Source organism: Cajanus cajan, chromosome 10 (genome assembly GCF_000230855.2).
Source record: "Cajanus cajan strain Asha chromosome 10, NIPB_CcT2T_4, whole genome shotgun sequence".
NCBI classification, from domain to species: Eukaryota; Viridiplantae; Streptophyta; class Magnoliopsida; order Fabales; family Fabaceae; genus Cajanus; species Cajanus cajan.
Genome location: NC_138526.1, coordinates 18,595,836 through 18,620,510, shown reverse-complemented (window position 1 = coordinate 18,620,510; position 24,675 = coordinate 18,595,836).

Genomic DNA, 24,675 nt, shown 5'->3' with positions numbered 1-24,675 from the left:
AAATTCCTAAAGACTTCTTGCATACTAAACACGAGCACACAATTTCTCTACTCCTCTCTTCACCTTAGGCCACCATGCTTTCGCTGCACCACTCTGATACATCTTCCTAAGGTCCCGATACATCTCAGTAGCTCCTAAATGAATGTCCTTCCTCTAAAATCATCTTTCTTAATTGGAGGTTACTAAGCACCCAAATTTTTTCTTGCACCTCAAAACAACATCGATTCTACTCAGAAAAGTTATCTATACTCCTTACCAATCTTTTCCACTTGGTTCTCTAAGAAAGGCTCTAACTCCTAGGCTTCTCTAATCTCATCCATTAATTCACTAGTCACTTTCAACATAATCAATTCAATGCTCCTAAGGATAATCTCACACATAAAACATAAGTCTTAAATTCTTCAATCAAATCCAACCCTTAAATCATCAAAATTGATATACCAGAGGTCATCATAATCAAGGCATCTGCCACAATATTGGTTTTTACTTCTATGATCATCTTTAAAGATTAAGCACCTAAGCGTAAGTTCACTAGGTATACATATCAGATCTCTAATTTCACCACTCCATCTACACCCAAGTCAAACTCTTATCCATCACCTTATCCTATAGCCTTATATCTTTTCACCAAAATTATGCTTCTCCAATTTCCTTCAACAATCCATTTGTTACTCAAGTCAAACTTAGTCTCACACTACTAAGGGTAACCTTATAAGCCAAACTTAAATCTCTAATTTGAGCCAAAAGGATTCATCTCTCTAATCATAAGGGAAGATAAATATAAAGGTTTCCTACACAAAACATCGGTCACCACAATGACTTTACTCAAATAACAACTAAGTTTGAAATATTAGTCCTCCAGAAAGTTAAACTATCTCTTTTGTCTAATAATTAACTCCTTCAGTCACCAGATAATTAAGGCTCTAATTATCAATAAATACCTCAAGCTTAGAATCATATAGGCAGTATCTCTAAATATTACAACTGCTAACTAAAAAAATCATAGGTAAGGTAATTCCTCTAATGAGTTTTCAATTGCCTAAAATCACAAGCTACTACCTTTCCTTCTTGCATCAACAATCCACCCAAACCTATCTTAGAAACATCAACCCATACCACAAAAGGCTCACTAAGATCGGCCAATGCTCACACTAGTGCACTAGTCGATCTTTCCTTAAGAATTTGGAAACTACTCTCACACTTACTATCTCACACAAAAATAACACTCTTCTTACTCAATCTGTTCAAAGGTAATGCTATCTTAGAAAGTTACTCAATCAATATCCAACAACAATGAGCTAATCCAAGAAACTCATAACCTCGCTAATAGACTCAAGTATCTCTCACTTAAGCACAAATTCTATCTTAGATAGATCTACGTTTTACCTCCACAAGAAATTACATGGCTTATAACACTCACCTCATACAATCAAAAATCATACTTAGATAATCTATCCTAAATCTATCTTGGATATATCTTCACACTTACTCTTAATATGATTATATCACATCCTAAGGTCAATCTCATTAATACACAAACATCCACTAATTGATCCATAAAGTCATTTATCCTTATATCAACATACATGCATATACGAATCAATCATCGTTTACACCATATAGCATGAATTAACCTTACCACATAACATCATATCACCTTAAACATCCTTTCAATGACAACACCTCAGAGAAAATCATATCCAAATCAGTTTCTATCCTTGCTATGCCTAATAACTCAAAACATCATGACAGCATATACCTCCCTTCAACAATGTCAAAGAAAAAGACACACAAAGAGTTATACTAATCAAAATGATCTCAAACCTATTTCAAAAGAAATCTAAGGGAATAAGTTATAACTCTTACGAAGACATGAGATTCTAAATAAAATCATCAACTTCTTAGCTAAAAAATTCAAAAACTAAACAAATATATTCAGTGCTTACAACTAGACTTTTGATCACCAAAGCAGTTATAAGAAGTTCTAGACCTCTGTTTTATCTTATTCTAGTTCCATTGGAAAGATAATATCCAAATCCACCACTTTCATGAAGACCACAAAATCTAATTATGTCAATACGACACTCATATTAGCACCACAAAACTGTAGCGAAAATACCCCATGTACCATACAACGATAGTGTACTAACATTCCACAAAATACCTCAACCATTCCAAACTCACTCCTTTCCACCTTAAACTCCTATTCAAGTTTTCCACTACAATCCTAACATCTCACATATTCGGTACAAAAGACTTAGAGAATAAAATTCACATGCTACCTAAACTATAAAAGGTTATCATGCAAACACCAATACTCAAGGAAATTATCAACGTTCCAATCTCTCATCAAAAATCTCAAAACTCCAATTCTCAGATACAACCTTCTTGGATTCAATCGCTACCACTATAGATTCCAGAAATTCCATTACCCGTAAACTCTCGACAAATCAACGTCTGACGCAAATCTAAGGTCCCAATAACTTCTAGTTGATTAGCAAGGTTTCATCTACTACTACTGGCACATATGATCGTAACACGAGCGATAACATTCATCCACTACTTCTTACGTAAGTAAGAAGTATCAAAACCAATGAGTAATCATGAATAACATCAACTAATCAATATCATGTCTTTCAGCCAAATTCTGAAGAAAAAAAAACTATACACAACAACACCAACAACACAATTAAATAACCACAAAGAAAATCAATCATCATACTAACATATCAATAAATTTCACAATCAATTCATTTTATCATTCATCTACCAAACAAGCATAGTAGACTCATAAATCACGGCCGATTGGATCGACCTGCTCTGATACCACTAAATGTGACACCCTTACTACCCCAACACATATATAAATATTAATCATGTAAATAAACTTAAAGAATAAAATTTTCAACGTTGGTAAAAGGGTTCACATAAAACTTCATAACTGTTCTTCCTTCAATATCCAAAATAACTAGAAATAAAACTTGGAAAGTAAAATTTAAGAGTTTACAAATCGTTTTCAAAAGACAATGTATAACTCAAAATACATATAAAACTCTATGTCTTAGAATTTTCTGCCCCGATGTCACAATATCAGAGCACACCCACAATTCAATTGTTGGCATCATAGATGCCACTCAAAGCCGGATCTTCCTCACCTAAAAATATCCACAAATCATACGGTGAGAAAAGAAAACATCTATATATATATAGCACATAAGAAAATAGAACATATTATCTCATTATAACTAAATATTCATAAATATTTCAGCATAACGTATATCAATCAACCATGCATCGTCATCACATCATAATTCTCAATCACACCCATCATCACAAATCTTGCACTTCACACTATGCCAAGGTCACGCTACCCATTTAACAATCCAAGGCCGTGCTCACCCCTGATATAACACTGTGCCAAGGTCACGTTACCCCTAACCTAGGGTCGTGTTCACCCCTAACATGTTAACCAAGGTCACGATACCCACATAACAATCCAGATCCGTGCTCACCCCTGATATAACACTGTGCCAAGGTCACGTTACCCCTAACCTAGGGTCGTGTTCACCCCTGACATGTTAACCAAGGTCACGATACTCACATAACAATCCAGAGCCGTGCTCACCCCCTGATATAACATTGTGCCAAGGTCACGTTACCCCTAACCTAGGGTCGTGCTCACCCCTGACATGTTAACCAAGGTCACAATACTCATGTAACAATCTCGGGCCGTGCTCACCCCTGGTCATAGGTGTGAAGAACCACAATCACATCACAATCCACACAATTCTTACAATTAACACTATGTCAAGGTCACGCCACAATTGACATAAGTGATACGTGTTAATTGTCTCACTCATCCCACATCATGCCAGGGTCACGCCCTCCCTGTAGCATCACTTACCCAGGGTCGTGCCATCCCTGGTCATAGATGTGGAGGTACCATAATCACAATCATAATCATATCTACACAACATCTCATCTCATATCACAATTCCATACTACATACTGTCAAGTTCACTCCATGCAACGATTCACATACTCATCAAACAATTCACCATGAATACTCATTATAACAACAATATAATAATAATATACAACTCAATTAATTTCCTAGTTTAATACAATATTAAATTAATAGAATTACCAATTTAATATAACATTGATAAATGTAATAATAATCAATGGAATTATCAACATAAACAATAAAATCCCTAATTATTCCAAAACCTAGCTCACAGGCACTTTTCTACAGTTTCGTTCTCCATCTCAGATCACCATTCTTACAAATTAAATATGTATTTCTAATCTTCAACACATACAGAATCTAATGGGGTCATTAATTCCTCAAACAGAAATAATCTAATTTTTCCCAAAACCTAACTTACAAGCACTTTTCTATAATTTCGTTCTCTCTTCCAGAGCATCATTTTTACAAACAAATCATATATTCGTAGTCTTAAATATATACAGAATCAAATAAGATAATTAATTCTCCAAACAGACATAATTATAAAATTACTCATAACCGTAAGGGTTCTTCCTCTACCCAGTTCCCTCATAAAACTCTACATATAAATAATTCCCATTTCCCCCCGTACCTGGATAAACAGCAATTGAAACTACAACAGGGATCTCTTGGTCTCCTCTTCTAAGTGCCCCATCATCTTCAGAGAGTAAAAGAGGGGAAGAAGAAAGAACAGAAGAGAATAGGAAGAGAGAATGAGAGATGTGAGAAAATGAGAGGTAAGGCCTCCTATTTATAGGAATCTGCCTCAGCTAACCCGGAACGGCCCGTTCCAAAAGTGGAACGACCGTTCTGGACCCTCCAGAACCAAGCAAAAATCTCAACTGGAACGGCCCGTTCTCAATCCCAGCAGAACGACCCATTCTACTTTCAGAACGACCCGTTCTCCAAAGCAGAACGTCCCGTTCTCCAACCGGAACGGGCCGTTCTCAACTACGTTTTTTAGGAAATTTCTTTATTACGGAACGGCCCGTTTCACTTTCGAAACTGCGCGTTCCAAGCAACGTATTGGGCCCACGGCCCAGTGAAAATTTGGGCTGTTACACTCGCCTTTAGAGTAGTTGAGTGTTGGTTGCGTACTCTATTAGGTAACAAGGTTGACAAACTGTCCACTTGATTTTTGATCTCCAAGTAGATGGTCCATTGTTACTCTTGTGATAGTGCGTTCTTTTATTTGTAGCTCGTTGAAGAGGGAGTATTTTCGTAGCTTAGCTTCCCTCACGACTTTGTCGTATACCAGATTGGGATGTGAGTACCGTCTCTCCAGACCTTTCCCTCACGGCTTTGTCGTATACCGGATTAGGAGGTGAGTACAATCTCTCTAGACCTTTCCCTCACGGCTTTGTCATATACCGAATTGGGATATGAGTACAGTCTCTCTAGATGTTTCCCTCACGGCTTTGTTGTATACCGGATTGGGAGGTGAGTACAATCTCTCCAGACCTTTCCCACACGACTTTGTCGTATACTAGATTGGGACGTGAGTACAATCTCTCCAGACCTTTCCCTCACAACTTTATCGTATACTGGATTGGGAGGTGAGTACCGTCTCTCCAGGCCTTTCTCTCAAGGCTTTGTCGTATAACGGATTGGGAGGTGAGTACCATCTCTCTATAACTTTCCCTCATGACTCTATCATATACCGATTGGGAGGTGAGTACTGTCTCTCCAAACCTTTTCCTCACGACCTTGTCGTATACCGAATTGGGATGTGATTACTTTCTTTCCAGGCCTTTCCCTCACGGCTTTGTCGTATACCGGATTCGGATGTGAGTACCGTCTCTCCAGACCTTTGTTGTATTTTAAGGAAACTATTGGTGCCTTCATTAGCTTGCTTGATTTGTGGTAGATGTTGCTCCAAGGATGTTGGGCAGACAAGTAAAATAATGAAGCCTCAGATGATACAAGACCATGGACGATGGGAAAAACTAAGTTAAAGCACCATAGAAAGAGTCAAGTATCTACAATAGCCAATCAGACGAAGACTCGAATACACGACAAAGATCACGGAAGCTGGATTGCGTCTGAAGACACAACGAGACAAACTACCTAACATCCACACTCTCAAAAGAACATATGAAGTCATTAAAGTATAAGAAGGAAGATAAGACAAATGGATGAACGCTTATCCATAAATCAGAACAGTGTGTGTCAGAGCAAGTACACCTACCAGTCGGGAAAAGACAACACCTCTGCTGCAACACTACCAAGAAAGTACAAAAGATCTCAAAAAGTGCAGATTCAGCAAGCAAACATCAAATGCTAAGTCAAAAGCATTAAATGTCACAATTCATGAAGATTATACAAACCAGATGAAAGAATCAGATGATAAGCAATCAATCATAAAGACGAAGTCTGCTCACAGACGGAAGAGAACTATCATTAGAATGAGACATTGAAATATCAGACGAAGCCTATGTGGAATAATCAAGGCAAGACATGAACCAGACAAGTTGAGACAGATGAAGCAAGTGATGTGGGAAACCGAACCAAAAAAAAGGTTGGAACACGAATATGCGCTAGATGATCATAAAATACTCAGACAGAGACGTGTCTACTACAACTATCATAAAGCGCAAATCAGACGAGACATATGTCTAAGATCAAAAGAAAGTCAACCATGCATCAGACGAAGGATAGCACAGACTGAGAGACACTCCAAATGGAAATAATGTTTGTCTACTCACATTGTTAATCAGACCAAAGAAAAGTTCAAGCATTGAACTTAGACATTGTGGCTAAAGTCAAGATTGAAATGCACAGGACCAATAGACGAAGATGAAAACTACCACGCAAGAAAATAAAGAATCACACCTGTAAATATAAAACTAGTCAATAATACATTTATTTCTTTTTTATCTAGAATTATTGGCTGATATTTGAAATGATTTTCTCAATGCTACTTTCCTTTCTTACTGGATATAATAACTATTCAAGTATCAAACTACTTCTTAAAACTTATCCACTCCATCCGAATAATTATAGTAGGAGAAACTGAATAATAAGAATAATCATAATAGAAAAAGAGTTTTCGTTTGATTATATAGACTTTTCTTGTGGCACATATTTCTGATCCAGATTAATACATTTTTTTTAAATTGATCTGATCATGGGTACAGGTTCTCTTACTCCCTAAGCACCTCGCTTACTGTAGAAATCTTTCTGATGTCTGAATACTCGTAGAAACTCATCTATCTTGATGACTACAAATAAAAATTGATAATAAGTTTCTTTTTATTATTATACGAATACCCTTCTTATCATAATTGTCTGAAAATTCAAACTTAATCTAGTATAACTAGGTACACGTAATTCATGCATGGTTATCATCTTGATAGATTGAATTCTCTGATAAAAAGTTTTGATGATCTGATCAAAATATCATTGTTCTGATAACTACTCTGGCATATATTTCTTTTTGATGATTACAAAGTGGGAGAAATAAAAGAAAAGAATTGATTAGTTTATCAGATTCGGTTAAGAAACTATCTAGTAAGGGGGAGGGCATAAACTAAGGGGGAAAAATGAAATAAGGAGAGAGAAATGAAATGAACCTGCAAATAATACTGATATAGTATCTGAAACCACTTGATCAATTATATTTGTCATCATCAAAAAGGGAGAGATTGTTAAGTCAGACGAAGACGAAAGCAACTTCCAGCAAGGTTTTTGAATATGACAAATATAATACTTATTGTTATTACTAACAAGTGTGTTAGTATTTCAAATATAAGTACAGGTAAACTGTTGAATAAAAAATATACATCCATACCAAAATCAAGGAGATGTGAGGCAAGCATTGGATAAAGGCTAAGCAAAAAAAGGAACTACATCAGACGAACACACCCATAAACCCAGACACAAAGGATAGTAAGTTAAGCAAACTCTGGTTAACCGTCTGATATTCAAAAGTGTAGTGGATGAAGAGAACTACCATTGTAAAAAAGTTATAAAATACCTTTGTTAACACAAACACATATTCAACCCCACCTTTTATGTGTATTTTCGCTAACCTTAGATTAGTTTAGTGTCCAGGCATTCCTTAATTGATGGGATTTTTGAAAGGATGTCTAAACCATAGGTCGTAAGATCAAAAATTTTTGGCTTGCGACAATGTCATATTTTGATCATATAAATGATTAAGCATAAAAACTTGGAATTCTTTCAAGGTGGTTTCAAGAGAGACAAGCTTATGACAAAATCAGATGGATTATAAAATAAAAATTATCATGTCATCAATATTTCTCATGCAGCCAAAATTTTCCAACAACTCTAACTTAAAAAGAAAAAATGTAGGAATTTAAACAAAGAAGCCTAAAATACCAAGATGATTCACAAGAATGAATATGGCATGAATCAACACATGAAAGAGACAATATGGATCATGAAAACATGGTAAGGCAATGACCCATTATAGCACAACATTTTTTACAAGCAAGAAGACTCAAAACATGACCAGAATTTAAAAAGGACTAGAGGTTACCCTTGAAGAACCTTTAGCTCTAGATACCACATGATGGGATCCTTGCTAGCATTGATGGAGGAATGTTGATCAACGAGAAGGAAACCTTGACTCCTTGGATCAAAGCTCTTCAAGGTTGGGCGTGTTTTAAGAATGGAGACTAAAAATGGATGGTGAGGTAAATGTGTTTGATGAAAGGCTTGAGAAGGCACTCTAGGGTTTAGCTCACTCCATGGGTGATGAAGGCCACTTCTAGGGTTTTTCTCTCAAGATGGAGATAGGTAGGGTTTGACTGAAAATTATCCAAGAGAAACTAAGGAAAATATAAAGGCACAAGGTTCTCTCTATATTCAATTTCCAAAGTATTTACATGGAGTGAGGCTTAGGGTATTTATAAGTGAGGGGTGATGTAACCCTAGGGATTGGTGACAACTAAGTCATAATTTGGGATATCATTTCCATTCAAAAATATGAATGAAATGAAACCCTTATGAGAGCCACGTGTTCTGCACATGGTTCGGCCAAAAGGAGCATCTTTTTGGGTCAAGCTTAGCTACAACTAGGTGCATGGTAAAGACATGCAACCTAAGGGCCCTTCCACTTGCGCCAATGCCTCACTTAGCCCAAAAGTTTCCTTTATGCACCACTTCACTTATGATTCCCTTAGTAGCCCACGGCCTAAACACTAAGCATCCCATAATACAAGGATAAAAGAAATACAAGAGTAAATCCTAGGTTCTAAGGTACCCCAAAATACAAGGGTAAAATTATGAAATAAAAGACAAGTGCAAAATAGGAATAAAATAAATCCTATATTAATGAGGCTTACGAGAGTACTTAATACTCTATGATCATGAGGAGAGTGTCCCTTGGTGTGTGAGCTCCTTCCTCTTCTTCTATCCTCCTAGCCATGGACCTAGTGATGGGCCCCACATGTGTCTTCAAGGATGGTCCTTCATCCCCTATTCACATTGTTGAGGGTCATATTAAAAGGAAATAAGAAAACTTGGATGATTGTCTCCCCTATATAGAGTTTGCCTACAATAGAGTAGTCCAAAAGACTACTAATTTTTCCCCTTTTGAGTTTGTATTTGGCTTTAATCCTATCACTCTCCTTGACTTACTCCCACTCCCTAATACTACTTCCTTGTTTCACAGAGAAGGCGTATGTAAGGCTGATTTTGTAAAGAAATATCATAAGAAAGTCAAGATCCGAATTCAGAAACAAACCCAAAAGTATGCCAAATACAAAAAAGAGGGAGGAAAAAGATGACTTTTGATGTTGGAGATTAGGTTTGGCTTCATTTGAGGAAGGATAAATTTGTTGGTCCCAGTATACTAGAATCTAGAATGGGGGGTTGAATAGATTCTATCCTAAGATAATACTCTTTTTCGCAATTCTTGAAAAATAAACTATCAAGAAAACTAAAATACAACCTTTAAGAAATTGAGTAAAAATTAGTAGTAGATTACAAGGTCTATTATTGACGTAGTAGAGTATCAAAATATGTGGAGTAAATCAATCACTTGTAATCAAGGTTGATTTTATATTACCTTCTTGTTAACCATAATCAATTGCAAGAATAAACATTAGAGTTGATATTGTAATTGAATTTTCGTGTTTCTCAAATCTTTACAAACCTTTAAATAAGAAATCAACAAGATTCTTAAAGATAAGGGTTAGAAGATAAAGAACACAAAAATTTATACTGTTTCAGCCATCCACTTGGCCTACATCCATATTTCCTTGATTTAACACCCCACCAAATCAAAGATCATTCACTATAATATTGTTTACAAACACCATGCACACACAATATTACAAAACACACATCAATCTTGACACCACAAGATTGAGAACAATCAAAATTTCTGTACCCTACAGAAATTACTTGAGAAACCCTTCTCAGGATTTCATTATCTCTTGTTGAGACACCCTATCTCAAGAGATACCACAGTAAAAACAAAAATACAGAGTCAAAGATCAGAGCAATATCACCTAGTTTTGTGAAGATGTTGGTCTTTCACTCTTGAGTCTAGTTCTTGAATTTCTTTTTTCAAGAATTCATGTTTTTTCTTTACATTTCTTGATTTTTTTCAGAAAGTTTCTTTTGTAACACTTTTAATCTTGTTTCTGAAAAATACACTTTACCAAAAAAAATGTTTCTTTCAAAAGATTTCTAATCTATGTCTTTTAATTTCGAAAATATTGTTTTCATAAAGAGCAAGACATGATTCGGTTATAAAGAGTAATAACAGTAGTAATCTACTACCTATGTAGATAGTTTGTTACCTACTCTTTATTTGAACCAGAAAACATGAAAACTATCCAGGGTAATCGATTATCCCAGGTGGTAACCAATTAACTCGAGCTTGAAAAGTCCCAGATTTGCATATCACTCTGTCCTAATCAAATAACATGATGATAACTTTGTTTTTTCAGTGTAATTCCAAGCAAGAGACTCTGTTTTAATCTATTACCAACTTTTGTAATCTGTTACCTTACAGAGTTCCTTAAAAATATGTTCAGTAACAGACTTTGTAATCTATTAACACAAAGGACATTTGAATATCCTTTTCTAGTATTAGGTTTGGTAATATATTACCCAGAATGGTAATTTGATTAACAAAGTTCCCTTGAAAACTCTTGTTTGAATTAAGTTCTATTTCTATGTTTAAACACTTAGTAGTAAATTACCCTTTTCAAGATATTCTACTACTTCATGCTAACTCATAGAAATACTTAAAAAGCAAATTCTTGGATTCTTTAAAAGTTTGACAGATTCTTGAATTAAGCATACATTATCAAACATAAACAAACACACACGCAAGCGTATATCTATTACCATCAATACAATATCCTTTTACATAGGCTCAAACATCATTTATACAAAATCATCAAAACTAAAACTTCTTGAGGAACCTTCTTGTTATCTCAATGATCTTCATCACTAAACAATCACCAACAATCACTAACAATCTCCAACAAGATTTCCTACTCAAAAGATGTCGAAACTAAGCCCTAGGGGAGGTGGACCTTTTGAAGTTATCCAAAAGATCAATGACAATGCATTCATCTAAGATCTTCCTTCGGACTATAGAGTTAGTTCCTCATTAATGTTTCTGATTTTACACCTTTTGTAGGGACTAATGACATAGATGAACTTGAATATTTGAGGTCAAATCCTTCTTAAGAAGGAGGGGATGATGGAAGACCACCCTTGGAGCTTAATGTGGGACCCATTACTAGGTCCATAGTTAGGAGAATGGAGGAGGATGGAGGAGACACCATGCCTAGGGCTTGTAGACCCCTAAAATTGTCCGGGTCGGAAATAAAGCTTGAAGACTCTCGAAGACTGAAGGAAGATCAGCCAGAAGGACTCCTGGAAGGCTCTAGGAGGGTTCTCTGTAGGTCTAGAGGTCTTAGAATAGCTCAAAATAAGGAAGTGGAGGGAATGAAGCCCAATACGGCCGTACTGAACTTAATACGGCCGTATTGAAGCTTCAATACGGCCGCAGTGAACTCAATACGGCGTATTGAAGTTTCTGAAACTTCAATACGGCCGTACTGAAATCAATACGGCCGTATTGAAGCTTCAATACAGCCGCAGTGAACTCAATACGGGCGCATTGAAATTTCTAAATTTCAATACGGCCGTATTGAACTCAATACGACCGTATTGAAGTTCAAAAATTTCAATACGGCCGTATTGCTTCTGTAGGCCGTATTGCGCCTATTCCCTATAAATATGACGTCAATTGGACGTCATTCCACACTTTCACACTCAGTTTTGACTCCCTCCTTGAGTATTCTGGGGTTTTTGAGCAGTGTTCTGCCCTAGAAATCTCTCTGGGAGTCGATCCGACGAAGTTCTGGAATTCCGAGCACTTAGCTTGGAGATTCGAACCTAGTCGAAGGGAAATCCTCCGGATTTCCATAGTCAAAATTTTATAGGAGAGAGCGAGCGAGCTTGTAGAGCGAGGGAACGCCAAAAAGCTTCCCAGTTTTACTCAATATATAAAAGCACGCTTCAAGAGGTTTCTTCTTAAATCCTTCCTTTTACTGCTTTCTGTGTGCATATTTAAACTGTCATCATGTAGATAGTTAATTTATAATCGCTTATAATAAATAGGGGTAATTTAGTAATTTTACGCTATTATTTTAAAAATAATCTGTCATAGGGAACCCGAAAGGGGCGCTGTGGGGTGCTAACACCTTCCCCACGCGTAACCGACTCCCTTACCCGACTCTGGTTGTAATGGCCAAAGTTGATTTATAAAATCAATTGCCTTATCCCTTTTTCCAATGTTTTGAGTAAAACATTGGTGGCGACTCCACGAACCCTCCTTTTGCGAAAACCACTAATCCATGGAGGGTCCCGCTTGGGATTAATATGGATTGGTGAGACTTTTAATAAATAAATTGGATAAGATCGACAAGGTCTCAGTTTGAGAACAAGTCGTTCTAATAATCCAATACATTTTCAAAACTAAAATAAAAGCGAGCTCGACCGTCTTCGCGACCGCCGAGGCCCGTTTCGGGCCGGTGGCGACAGATGGCGACTCCACTGGGGAAGCTTCGAGAGTCAGTCCCATTTAGTGACAGATTGTTTTTAACAAATAATAGTTAAAAATTACTTCATTACCCCTTGATTGTATGATAATATGATTTATTTTGTGGCTTTAAATAACTGTTGTATGTTTAAATTCCGCAATTGTTTGAAATACAAACTGTACACAAACCTTTGCACACAACAGTTCCCTCTATACCCGGGGGCATGAGTGATTAACCATAGGGAGTGGATGTTAGTACGGCCGGTTGAATGGGTCTATAGGAGCCTACGAGACCGTTGTTGGAAAAACATCACTCAAGGTGATAACCATGAACTTGAGTCCGACAGTGCGTTGGAGCTTTCCATCGACTTACGACGAGAGGAATTGGGTCCCTATAATGGGGGCACCTTGGGGGCCTTTGACCAAGTGAGAACAGTTAGATCCTCCTTGAATATGCACTTTTCTGCAGGAGACCCCTACCTCGTGATTCGCTCGTGACTGTTCGTGGATGAGTGAATTGTGTGTGCATTCGCTATGTGACATTGTATGAGCATACATTTGCACCTTTTTAAACATATAACATTCTTGTTTACAATAAAATAAGAATAAATAGAAATAAGAATCTTCCATTACATGGTGTTAACATCTACCTTCATCACATGCATATAGGTAGTTTCCCTTTTCACCAAAAAAATACAAAAAATATATAATAAATAAAAATACCCAAAAAAAAAGAAAAAAGGGTTATTTATCCAAACCAAGCAATATCATGCATCATCTTAGGAACATCCTAAAAACATGATAATGCTTAGTTGAATAAACACTATGCATGCATATTCAACCTCATCATCTCATATCATGCATATAGATCATGGAGAGATCTAGGAGTCATTCATACATCTCTCCTAGTAATCCATTAATAAACATTAATAAAAAGAAAGAAATAATCGATGCGTATATTCAAAGAATGGATCACACGCCGTTCGCCAACAACCGCGCCAAGCGAACACACGTCAACTCCGTTGTTGGTAATCAAGACAAACAAAGGGGAAGGTCCAACACCATTAAGGATCACAGTTCCAAGGCCTTTCCCTTACAAATCAAATAAGGCTGTGCCGTGGATATACGACATCCATTTTTCTGCCGACAGCGATATCTCTAACATCGCTGGGCTTGGGGGCATGACTAGGAGTGGCAGGATCTACACTCCCGAAGATCTTCATGATAAAGCCCCCAAGAATAAAGAAAAAGAAGAAAAGAAAACCGAGGAAAATAAGGAATCCGAGGAGGAGACAGACAAGCTGTTAAAATATATCCGACAGAGCAAGTACTCCATCATGGATCAACTTCATAGGACGCCAGCAAAGATTACGCTGTTGTCGTTGATCCTATGCTCCGAACCGCATCGGCAAGCTCTGTTGAAAGTCTTGAACGAGGCATATATGTCGCACACTATCTCCCAAGACGAGTTTGAGGGGATTGTTAGTCACATCAAGGCTAATGATCACCTCACCTTCATCGATGAAGAAATCCCCGCCGAGGGATCAAACCACAACAAGCCCTTGCACATCTCTATAAAGTGCAAGGAGTATCACATCACTAAAGTCTTGGTAGATAATGGATCTTCCTTGAACGTAATGCCAAAAAGAGCGCTCGAGCAAGTGGCAATCAAGGGAATCCAAATGTGCCCGAGCAACATGATCGTTCGAGCCTTCGATGGATCTAAAAGAGAAGTGGTGGGAGAGATCAATCTTCCAATCCAAATTGGACCCACTATCTTCAACGTCGAATTTCAAGTGATGGATATCACTCCCGCATACAGCTGTCTCCTCGGCCGACCTTGGATTCATGATGCGAAAGCTATTCCTTCTACGCTCCACCAGAAAGTCAAGTTCATAGTGGGTGACTTACTGGTGACCGTACAAGCTAAAGATGACATACTCATCAGCAAGCCATCCAACATACTTTATGTGGATGCAGCAGAGGAAGCTTTAGAAACCGCCTTCCAAGCATTGGAGATCGCCAATGTTGAAACGTTTCCCCGAGAAATGAAGAAGGTAGCTCATATGCTCACAAAGAACGGATACTTGCCAGGACAAGGATTAGGCAAGAACTCCCAAGGAATCCCGGAGCTACCCATTATCAAGGACAATCCGGGGAAACAAGGGTTAGGATACAACCCTGTTAAAGATCAAAGAACGAAGAGGAATCAAGATCCTTCTCGACGTTCTTTAAGCCAGATCTTTAGGAAGGCTGGTTCACAAACGTCAAGGCCAGCTGTCGTCATCAAGTGTCCTTTTCCTTCTAATAGGGATGTGTAAATTCAGTGACTATTAGAGATCACTCCTCGGGGACAGCCCGACCCCCGAGCCTCGATAGGGCACATGTTTCCATTATGATTATAATAAAATCATTCTTCATTAATTCTTTATTGCTTCTTTTCTTGCTTGCAATAAAATTCTAAACCACGTTATTTAACCCTGTTTGAATAAACATAAGTGAGGTTAAAATCGTCTTAATAATCAATAAACCCGCATCATTTTTATGTGGAATTGTGTGTCAACTTGGAGCACCTTTTCTTGGCTTCAATAAGTGCCATCATGGATAAAGAAATCCTAAAGAGCAAAAGACCCGCTAGGAATCCCACAAAAGGGTGACCTAGGCAAAAGTTAGGGTTACAAAATAAGACCAAAAGACCCGCTAGGAATCCCACAAAAGGGTGACCTAGGCAAAAGTTAGGGTTACAAAATAAGACCAAAAGACCCGCTAGGAATCCCACAAAAGGGTGACCTAGGCAAAAATTAGGGTTACAAAATAATGAATAAAAACAAAAGCCCGCTAAGACACCACAAATGGGTGTTTTAGGCAAAAGTAAGAGCCATCAAAAAAGGAAAAAACAGAATAAATCCATGATGGTACCATCAATTGAATTCAACAAAGGGGCTCAAGAAAAGCTATCCAAGTTGTCAAAGCACAATCATTAATAACAAAGATGTGCTTAACCTCATAAGTGTTTAATCGAACAAACCTAAACACAATAAGCCTACCATGGCCAGCCATTCTTACAAAATCCATTTTTCAAAAATAAAATAATCCCCTCTAAAACACAAAACTTTTGAAAATATATCATTTCCTTCTTTTCTCTCTTGTCCCAACGATTTTTGAATAATCTAGTGGAAACATGGAGATATAGTGGTCAATAGGAGGGTTGACATATCTTTTAAAGGAAGGGAAGGATCATTTGGTTGATGACACCAAATCCCAATATAACACGCATCATTCCTCGGTTATAGAAAGCGGCAGCGCACAGCCCGTCTGGAGGAATGGCAAAATCCAAAAACGCATCGGTTAATTCTTTTGAAAAATGAATCAAATAGAATTAGGTGCATCATACCGCATACATGCATACAGATGATAGGTGTACTGGAAGATCACTTATTCTCTGTTTATTGAAAAAACAAAAAAATATATAAACTTCAGAAAAAACAATACGCCCATATCATGTTCAGTACGCCCGTACCAAAATTAGGGTTATGAACAAATTTTCAATTCAATACGGGCGTACTGAAATGGATGCGGCCGTATTGGCCATAAAGAAATTTTCAAAGACCTCGCCATGAGGCAACCACATAAAATAGAAAAATAGAAAAATTGCTTGTGTATGACAGCAGCAAACAAAATGCAAAGATTCAGAAAATCAACAGCGTCATACAGAATAACTGAGCCTGGAGAGGCTTGCCGAAAGAATACTCTCAGAATAACTGAGCCTGGAGAGGCTTGCCGAAAAAATACTCTCTCAAAATAACTGAGCCTGGAGAGGCTCGCCGAAATAATACTCTATCAGAATAATTGAGCCTGGAGAGGCTTGCCGAAATAATACTCGTACAAGATAATTGAGCCTGGAGAGGCTTGCCGAAACAATACTCCCACAGAATAATTGAGCCTGGAGAGGCTTGTCGAAATAATACTCCTTCAGAATAATTGAGCCTGGAGAGGCTTGCCGAAATAATACTCCTACAAAATAACTGAGCCTGGAGAGGCTTGCCGAAATAATACTCTCTCATAATAACTGAATTTAATTTCTTTAGCACTTTTAATTTCTGTACAGCAAAAGCCAAAAACATAAAAAAGGCAAAATACAGAAAAAGCCAAATCAGAAGAAAAGGCAAAATACAGAAAAAGCCGAAAATGAAAAAGGCAAGGATATAGAAAATCCAACAAACAGTTGGTACCGAATAACTAAGCCTGGAGAGGCTTACCAAAATAATACTCCACATCCTCCACAGTATGCAGAATAACTGAGCCTGGAGAGGCTCGCAGAAATAATACTCCCCAGAGGGAACCTCAGCTCAAGCTCACGGAAAAATCCCCAGCGAGAGCTATCAAAGCAAAATCGACGCAATCCCCAATGGAAGTGCGATCATCCAAACAGTATATACAAGTCAAAAGACTTGACACTTCCTCAGTGGAAGATAGCTCTCCGACTCAAAGCGCTGAGCGAGGCTAAGCCTGTAGAGGCTTCCTAAATAATACTCTGGGATACAATAAGATCCCCAAATCCCCAATCGCCTACTCAAGAGGCATCCCTGCAAAAAGGAGAAGAAAATCAAAAATATCAATAAGTATTCCCCAAGTGGAATCCGGCTCTTAGCCAAACATCGAACGTCAAGCCGATACGCCTAACAGAAGAGGCTAATCAAAATCAACGACAAAATCCCCCAGCGGATAACAGCCTACACAGAGGCAACACAATCAGAAAATCAAAGAGAGACACCCGAATAAGGACAACCGGGATACTCCATTCACGTCAAAAGGACGTCAGCCAAACATAAGGCATCGCTCAACTCAGAGAGAGAGCATCTGTGTCTACACCCCAAGGAGTCAAAAATTCCCATGGGTACCAACTAAGCAATGCAAGTTGGGACACAAGAACCTATGAATGACTGCACATCCCTTAGACGGATCCCTGCGTTATCCAGCCCTCAGCGGCACAAAATCAGAAAAACAAACCGTCGAAGCAGCATTGTAGACTGTCGAGACAAACTATACTCAACTACCTCATTTGGAGAGGCAAAGTCTGGAGAGACGGTACTCAAACGAAGTCTGGAGAGACAGTACTCAAACGAAGTCTGGAGAGACAGTACTCAAACGAAGTCTGGAGAGACGGTACTCAAACAAGGTCTGGAGAGACGGTACTCAAACAAAGTCTGGAGAGACGGTACTCAAACGAAGTCTGGAGAGACGGTACTCAAACGAAGTCTGGAGAGACGGTACTCAAACGAAGTCTGGAGAGACGGTACTCAAACGAAGTCTGGAGAGACAGTACTCAAACGAAGTCTGGAGAGACGGTACTCAAACAAGGTCTGGAGAGACGGTACTCAAACGAAGTCTGGAGAGACGGTACTCAAACGAAGTCTGGAGAGACAGTACTCAAACGAAGTCTGGAGAGACAGTACTCAAACGAAGTCTGGAGAGACAGTACTCAAACGAAGTCTGGAGAGACGGTACTCAAACAAAGTCTGGAGAGACGGTACTCAAACAAAGTCTGGAGAGACGGTACTTAAAGAAAGTCTGGAGAGACGATACTCAAACAAAGTCTGGAGAGACGGTACTCAAACAAAGTCTGGAGAGACGATACTCAAACAAAGTCTGGAGAGACGGTACTCAAACAAGGTCTGGAGAGACGGTACTCAAACAAAGTCTGGAGAGACAGCACTCAAACAAAGTCTGGAGAGACGGTACTCAAAGTCTGGAGAGACAGCACTCAAACAAAGTCTGGAGAGACAGTACTCAAGGTCTGGAGAGACAATACTCAGCCATCAGCGTCGTCAGAGGCACGTTGGTGTTAAACTTAGCTACCGAGGTTGTCAGAAGCGCCGAGGTATGCAACAACCTGGAGAGGCTACTCAACAATTTTCCACCGGAAGACGCTACAAGTCAGAAGGTTGGCACATCACCCGGACAATTGGGTCAACTCCTTTACTTGTCAGTGTCGCCACCGGCCCGAAACGGGCTTTCGGCATTCGCGAAGGATGGTTGGACTCGTTTATTTGTTTGAAAAATGTGGATTGCTAGAATGACTTATTCTCAAACTGAGACCTCGTCAAACGAGCAATTTTATTAAGAGGCTCACTAATCCATATTAATCCCAAGCGGGACCCTCCATGGATTAGCGGTTTTCATAAAAGGAGGGTTCGTGGAGTCGCCACCAATGTTTTACTCAAAACATTGGAAAAAGGGATAAGGCAATTGATTTAAAAATCAACTTTGGCCACTACAACCAGAGTTGGGTAAGGGAGTCGGTTACGCGTGGGGAAGGTGTTAGCACCCCACAGCGCCCCTTTCGGGTTCCCTATGACAGATTATTTTTAAAAGAACAGTATAAAATTACTAAATTACCCCTATTTATTCTAAACAATTATGAATTGACTATCTACATGATGACAGTTTAAATGTGCACACAGAAAGCAGTAAAAGGAAGGATTGAAGGGAAACCTCTTGAAGCGTGCTTTTTATAAAAAATGAATTGGGAAGCGTTTTGGCGTTCCCTCGCTCTACAAGCCCGCTCCTCGCTCTCCTAGAACAAAATTTTAACTAAGGGAATCAAAAAGATTTCCCCTCGACTAGGTTCGATCCTCAAGCAAAATGGCTCGGGGCTCAAGAACTTCGTCGGATCAACTCTCCGAGTGATTTCTAGGGCAGAACACTGCTCAAAAACCCCAGAATACTCAAGGAGAGGGTTCAAACTATGTTGAAAAGTGTGGAATGACGTCCAATTGACGTCATATTTATAGGGAATAGGCGCAGTACGGCCTACAGGGCCAATACGGCCGTATTGAAATTTTTGAACTTCAATACGGTCGTATTGGGGTTCAATACGGTCGTATTGAAAGTCAGAAATTTCAATACGCCCGTATTGAGTTCGCAGCGGTCGTATTGAAGTGTCAATACGGTCGTACTGACTTCAGTATGGCCGTATTGAAGCTTCAATACGGCCGTATTGAGTTCAGTACGGCCGTATTGGGCTTTTTCCCTCCACTTCTTTATTTTGAGCTATTCTAAGACCTCTGGACCTACAGAGAACCCTCCTAGGGCCTTCGAGGAGTCCTTCTGGCTGATTATCCTTCAGTCTTCGAGAGTCTTCAAGCTTTATTTCCGACCCGGACAATTTTAGGGGTCTACAGCTGCCCCCCCTTTACTTAGTCGGACGGCCTCTTGGTGTATCGGCTGACAAGTAAAGGAGTTGACCCAATTGTCCGGGTATTGTGCCGACCTTCTGACTTGTAGCGTCTTCCGGTGGGAAAATGTTGAGTAGCCTCTCCAGGTGGGTGCATACCTCGGCGCTTCTGACATCCTCGGTAGCTGAGTTTACCTTCTCCAAGGCCAACTTCACTCGACGCCCGAGCCGGAAGTTGGACATCAAGGCGCCTCTGATGACGCTGATGGTTGAGTACCGCCTCTCCAGGCTTAGCTTCACTCTTTGTTCGAGCCGGAAGCTAAGTACCTTTGTGACGACGGTGAGCGGTGTGAGTTTTGCCTCTCCAGGCCTTGCTTTGCTTGTTGCCCAAGCTGGAAGCTGTAAGTACCGTCTCTCCAGGCTTAACTTCACTCTTTGTTCGAGCCGGAAGCTAAATACCCTTGTGACAACGGTAAGCAGTGTGAGTTTTGCCTCTCCAGGCCTTGCTTTGCTTGTTGCCCAAGCTGGAAGCTGTAAGTACCGTCTCTCCAGGCTTAGCTTCACTCTTTGTTCGAGCCGGAAGCTAAGTACCTTTATGACAACGGTAGGCGGTGAGTACCCTTTTTCAGAGATAGCTTCGCTCATTGTCCGAGCCGGAAGCTGCATACCTCCGTGTTTGTGACGACGGGGTAGCGTGAATATCTCCTTTCCAGGGATTTGTGATGATTTTGTCTCCACAGTCCACGATGCTGTTTTGACGGTTGTTTTTCGATTTTTGTGCCACTGAGGGCTGGATAACGCAGGGATCCGTCTAGGGGATGTGCAGTTACTCGTAGGTTTTTTGTGTCCCAACTTTCCATTGCGTAGTTGGTGCCCACTGGGGAATTTCTGATTCCTTTGGGGTGTAGACACAAAGATGCTCTTTCTGATGTGAGTGGTGCCTTATGATTGGCTGACGTCCTTTCGACGTTGGTGGAGTATCCCGGTTATCCTTGTTCGGGTGTCTCTTTTTGATTTTCTGATTTTTGCTGCCTCTGTGTAGGCTGTTATCCGCTGGGGATTCTGGATGTTGATTTTGTCTCCACAGTCCACGATGCTGCTTCGACGATTATTTTTGATTTTTATGCCACTGAGGGCTGGATAACGCAGGGATCCGTCTAGGGGATGTGCAGTCATTCATAGGTTCCTGTGCCCCAACTTGCATTGCATTGTTGGTACCCTTGGGGAATTTCTGACTCCTTGGGGTATAGACACAGATGCTCTTTCTCTCTGAGTTGAGCAATGCCTTATGTTTGGCTGACGTCCTTTTGACGTAGGTGGAGTATCCCGGTTATCCTTATTCGGGTAACTCTTTTTAATTTTTTTGGATTTTGTTGCCTCTGAGTAGGCTGTTATCCGCCAGGGGATTTTGTCATTGGTTGTGATTGGCCTCTTCTGTTAGGCAGATCATCTTGATGTTCAATGATAGGCTGAGAGCCGGATTCCGTTTTGGGGAATGATTATTGATCTTTTCGATTTTTTCTCTTTTTTTTTTTTTTTTTTTTTTTTTTTTGAAAGAGTGCCTCTGAATAGGCGAATTATCTCGATGTTTGATGATTGGCTGAATGCCGAATTCCTCTTGGGGAATGGTTATTGATCTTTTTGATTTTTTTTCTTTTTGAAGGGGTGCCTCTTAAGTAGGCGACTGGGGATTTGGGGATCTTATGTATCCCAGAGTATTATTTTAGGAAGCCTCTACAGGCTTAGCCTCACTCGACACTTGAGTTGGAGAGCTATCTTCACTGGGGAAGTTTAAGTCCTTTGACTTGGATATTCTGCTTGGGAGATCGTACTTCCATTGGGGATTTTGACGATCTTGCTTGATAGCTCTCGCTGGGAAATTTGGCCCGTGAGCTTGAGTTGAGGTTTCTCTGGGGAGTATTATTTCTGCGAGCCTCTCCAGGCTCGATTATTCTATACAAGCTGTTTGTTGGATTTTCTGTATTTTTGCCTTTTTCGTTTTCGGCTTTTTCTATGTTTTGCCTTTTTATTGGTTACGGCTTTTTTTCGTTTTTGCCTTTTCTTTATTGGTTTTGGCTTTTTCTGTACAGAAATGTCTCAGTTATTATGAGAGAGTATTATTTCGGCGAGCCTCTCCAGGCTCAATTATTTTGAGAGTATTATTTCGGCGAGCCTCTCCAGGCTCAATTATTCTTAAAGAGTATTATTTCGGCAAGCCTCTCCAGGCTCAGTTATTCTGTGGGAGTATTGTTTCGGCAAGCCTCTCCAGGCTCAGTTATTCTGAGAGTATTCTTTCGGCAAGCCTCTCCAGGCTCAGTTATTCTGAGAGTATTCTTTCGGCAAGCCTCTCCAGGCTCAGTTATTCTGTATGACGCTGTTGATTTTCTGAATCTTTGCATTTTGTTTGCTGCTGTCATACACAAGCAATTTTTCTATTTTTTCTATTTTATGTAGTTGCCTCATGACGAGGTCTTTGAAAATTTCTTTATGGCCAATACGGCCGCATCCATTTCAGTACGCCCGTATTGAGTTGAAATTTTGTTCATAACCCTGATTTTAATACGGGTGTACTGAACATGGTACAGGCGCATTGTTTTTTCTGAAATTTATATTATTTATTTTTTTTGTTTTTTCAATAAACAGAGAATAAGTGATCTTCCAGTACACCTATCATCTGTATGCATGTATGCAGTATGATGCACCTAATTCTATTTGATTCTTTTTTCAAAAGAATTAACCGATGCGTTTTTGTGTTTGGATTTTGCCATTCCTCCAGACGGACTGTGCTCTGCCGATTTCTGTTACCGAGGAATGATGCATATTTGATTTTGGTGTCATCAACCAAATGATTCTTCCCTTTCTTTAGAAGATGTGTCAACCCTCCTATTGACCACTATATCTCCATGTTTCCACAAGATTATTCAAAAATCGTTTGGGACAAGAGAGAAAAGAAGGAAAGGATATATTTTCAAAGGTTTGTGTTTTAGAGGGGATTATTTTATTTTATTTTTTTTTTTTTTTAAAAAAAAAAATGGTTTTTGTAAGAATGGCTGGCCATGGTAGGCTTATGTGTTTAGGCTTGTTCGATTAAACACTTATGAGGTTAAGCACATCTTTGTTATTAATGATTGTGCTTTGACAACTTGGATAGCTTTTCTTGAGCCCCTTGTTGAATTCAATTGATGGTACCATCATGGATTTATTATTATCCTTTTTCTTTTTGATGGCCCTTACTTTTGCCTAAAACACCCATTTGTGATGTCTTAGCGGGCTTTTGTTTTTGTTCATCATTTTGTAACCCTAATTTTTGCCTAGGTCACCCTTTTGTGGGTTTCCTAGCGGGTCTTTTGCTCTTATTTTTGCGCAGTCCCCTTTTTGGGTTTCCTGCCGAGCTTATTATCTTTAGGATTTCTTTTATCCATGATGGCACTTATTGAGGCCAAGAAAAGGTGCTCCAAGTTGACACACACACTTCCACATAAAAATGATGTGGGTTTATTATTATTAAGATGATTTTAACCTCATTCATGTTTATTCAAACAGGGTTAAAATAATGTGGTCTAGAATTTTATTGCAAGCGAGAAAAGAAGCAATAAAGAATTAATGAAGAATGATTTTATTATAATCATAATGGAAACATGTGCCCTATCGAGGCTCGGGGGTCGGGCTGTCCCCGAGGAGTAATCTCTAATAGTCATCGGGTTTACACATCCCTATCGGAAGGAGGAGAACACTTGATGACGACGACCGGCCTTGACGCTTGTGAACCGGCCTTCCTAAAGATCTGGCTTAAAGAACGTCGAGAAGGATCTTGATTCCTCTTCGTTCTTTGATCTTTGTTAGGGTTGTATCCTAACCCTTGTTTCCCCGGATTATCCTTGATAATGGGTAGCTCCGGGATTCCTTGGGAGTCCTTGCCTAATCCTTGTCTCGGCAAGTATCCGTTCTTGGTGAGCATGGAGGCTACCTTCTTCATTTCTCGGGGAAACATTTCGACATCGGCGATTTCCAATGCTTGGAAGGCGGTTTCTAAAGCTTCCTCCGCTGCATCCACGTAAGATATGGTGGATGGTTTGCTGATGAGTATGTCATCTTCAGCTTGCACGGTCACCAGTTTGTCACCCACGATGAACTTGACTTTCTGGTGGAGCGTAGAGGGTACAGCTTTCGCATCATGAATCCAAGGTCGGCCGAGGAGACAGCTGTATGCGGGAGTGATGTCCATCACTTGAAATTCGACATTGAAGATAGTGGGTCCAATTTGGATTGGAAGATTGATCTCTCCCACCACTTCTCTTTTAGATCCATCGAAAGCTCGAACGATCATGTTGCTTGGGCGCATTTGGACTCCCTTGATTGCCATCTGATCGAACGTTCTTTTTGGCATCATGTTCAAGGAAGATCCATTATCTACCAAGACTTTTAGCGATGTGCTACTCCTTGCACTTTATAGAG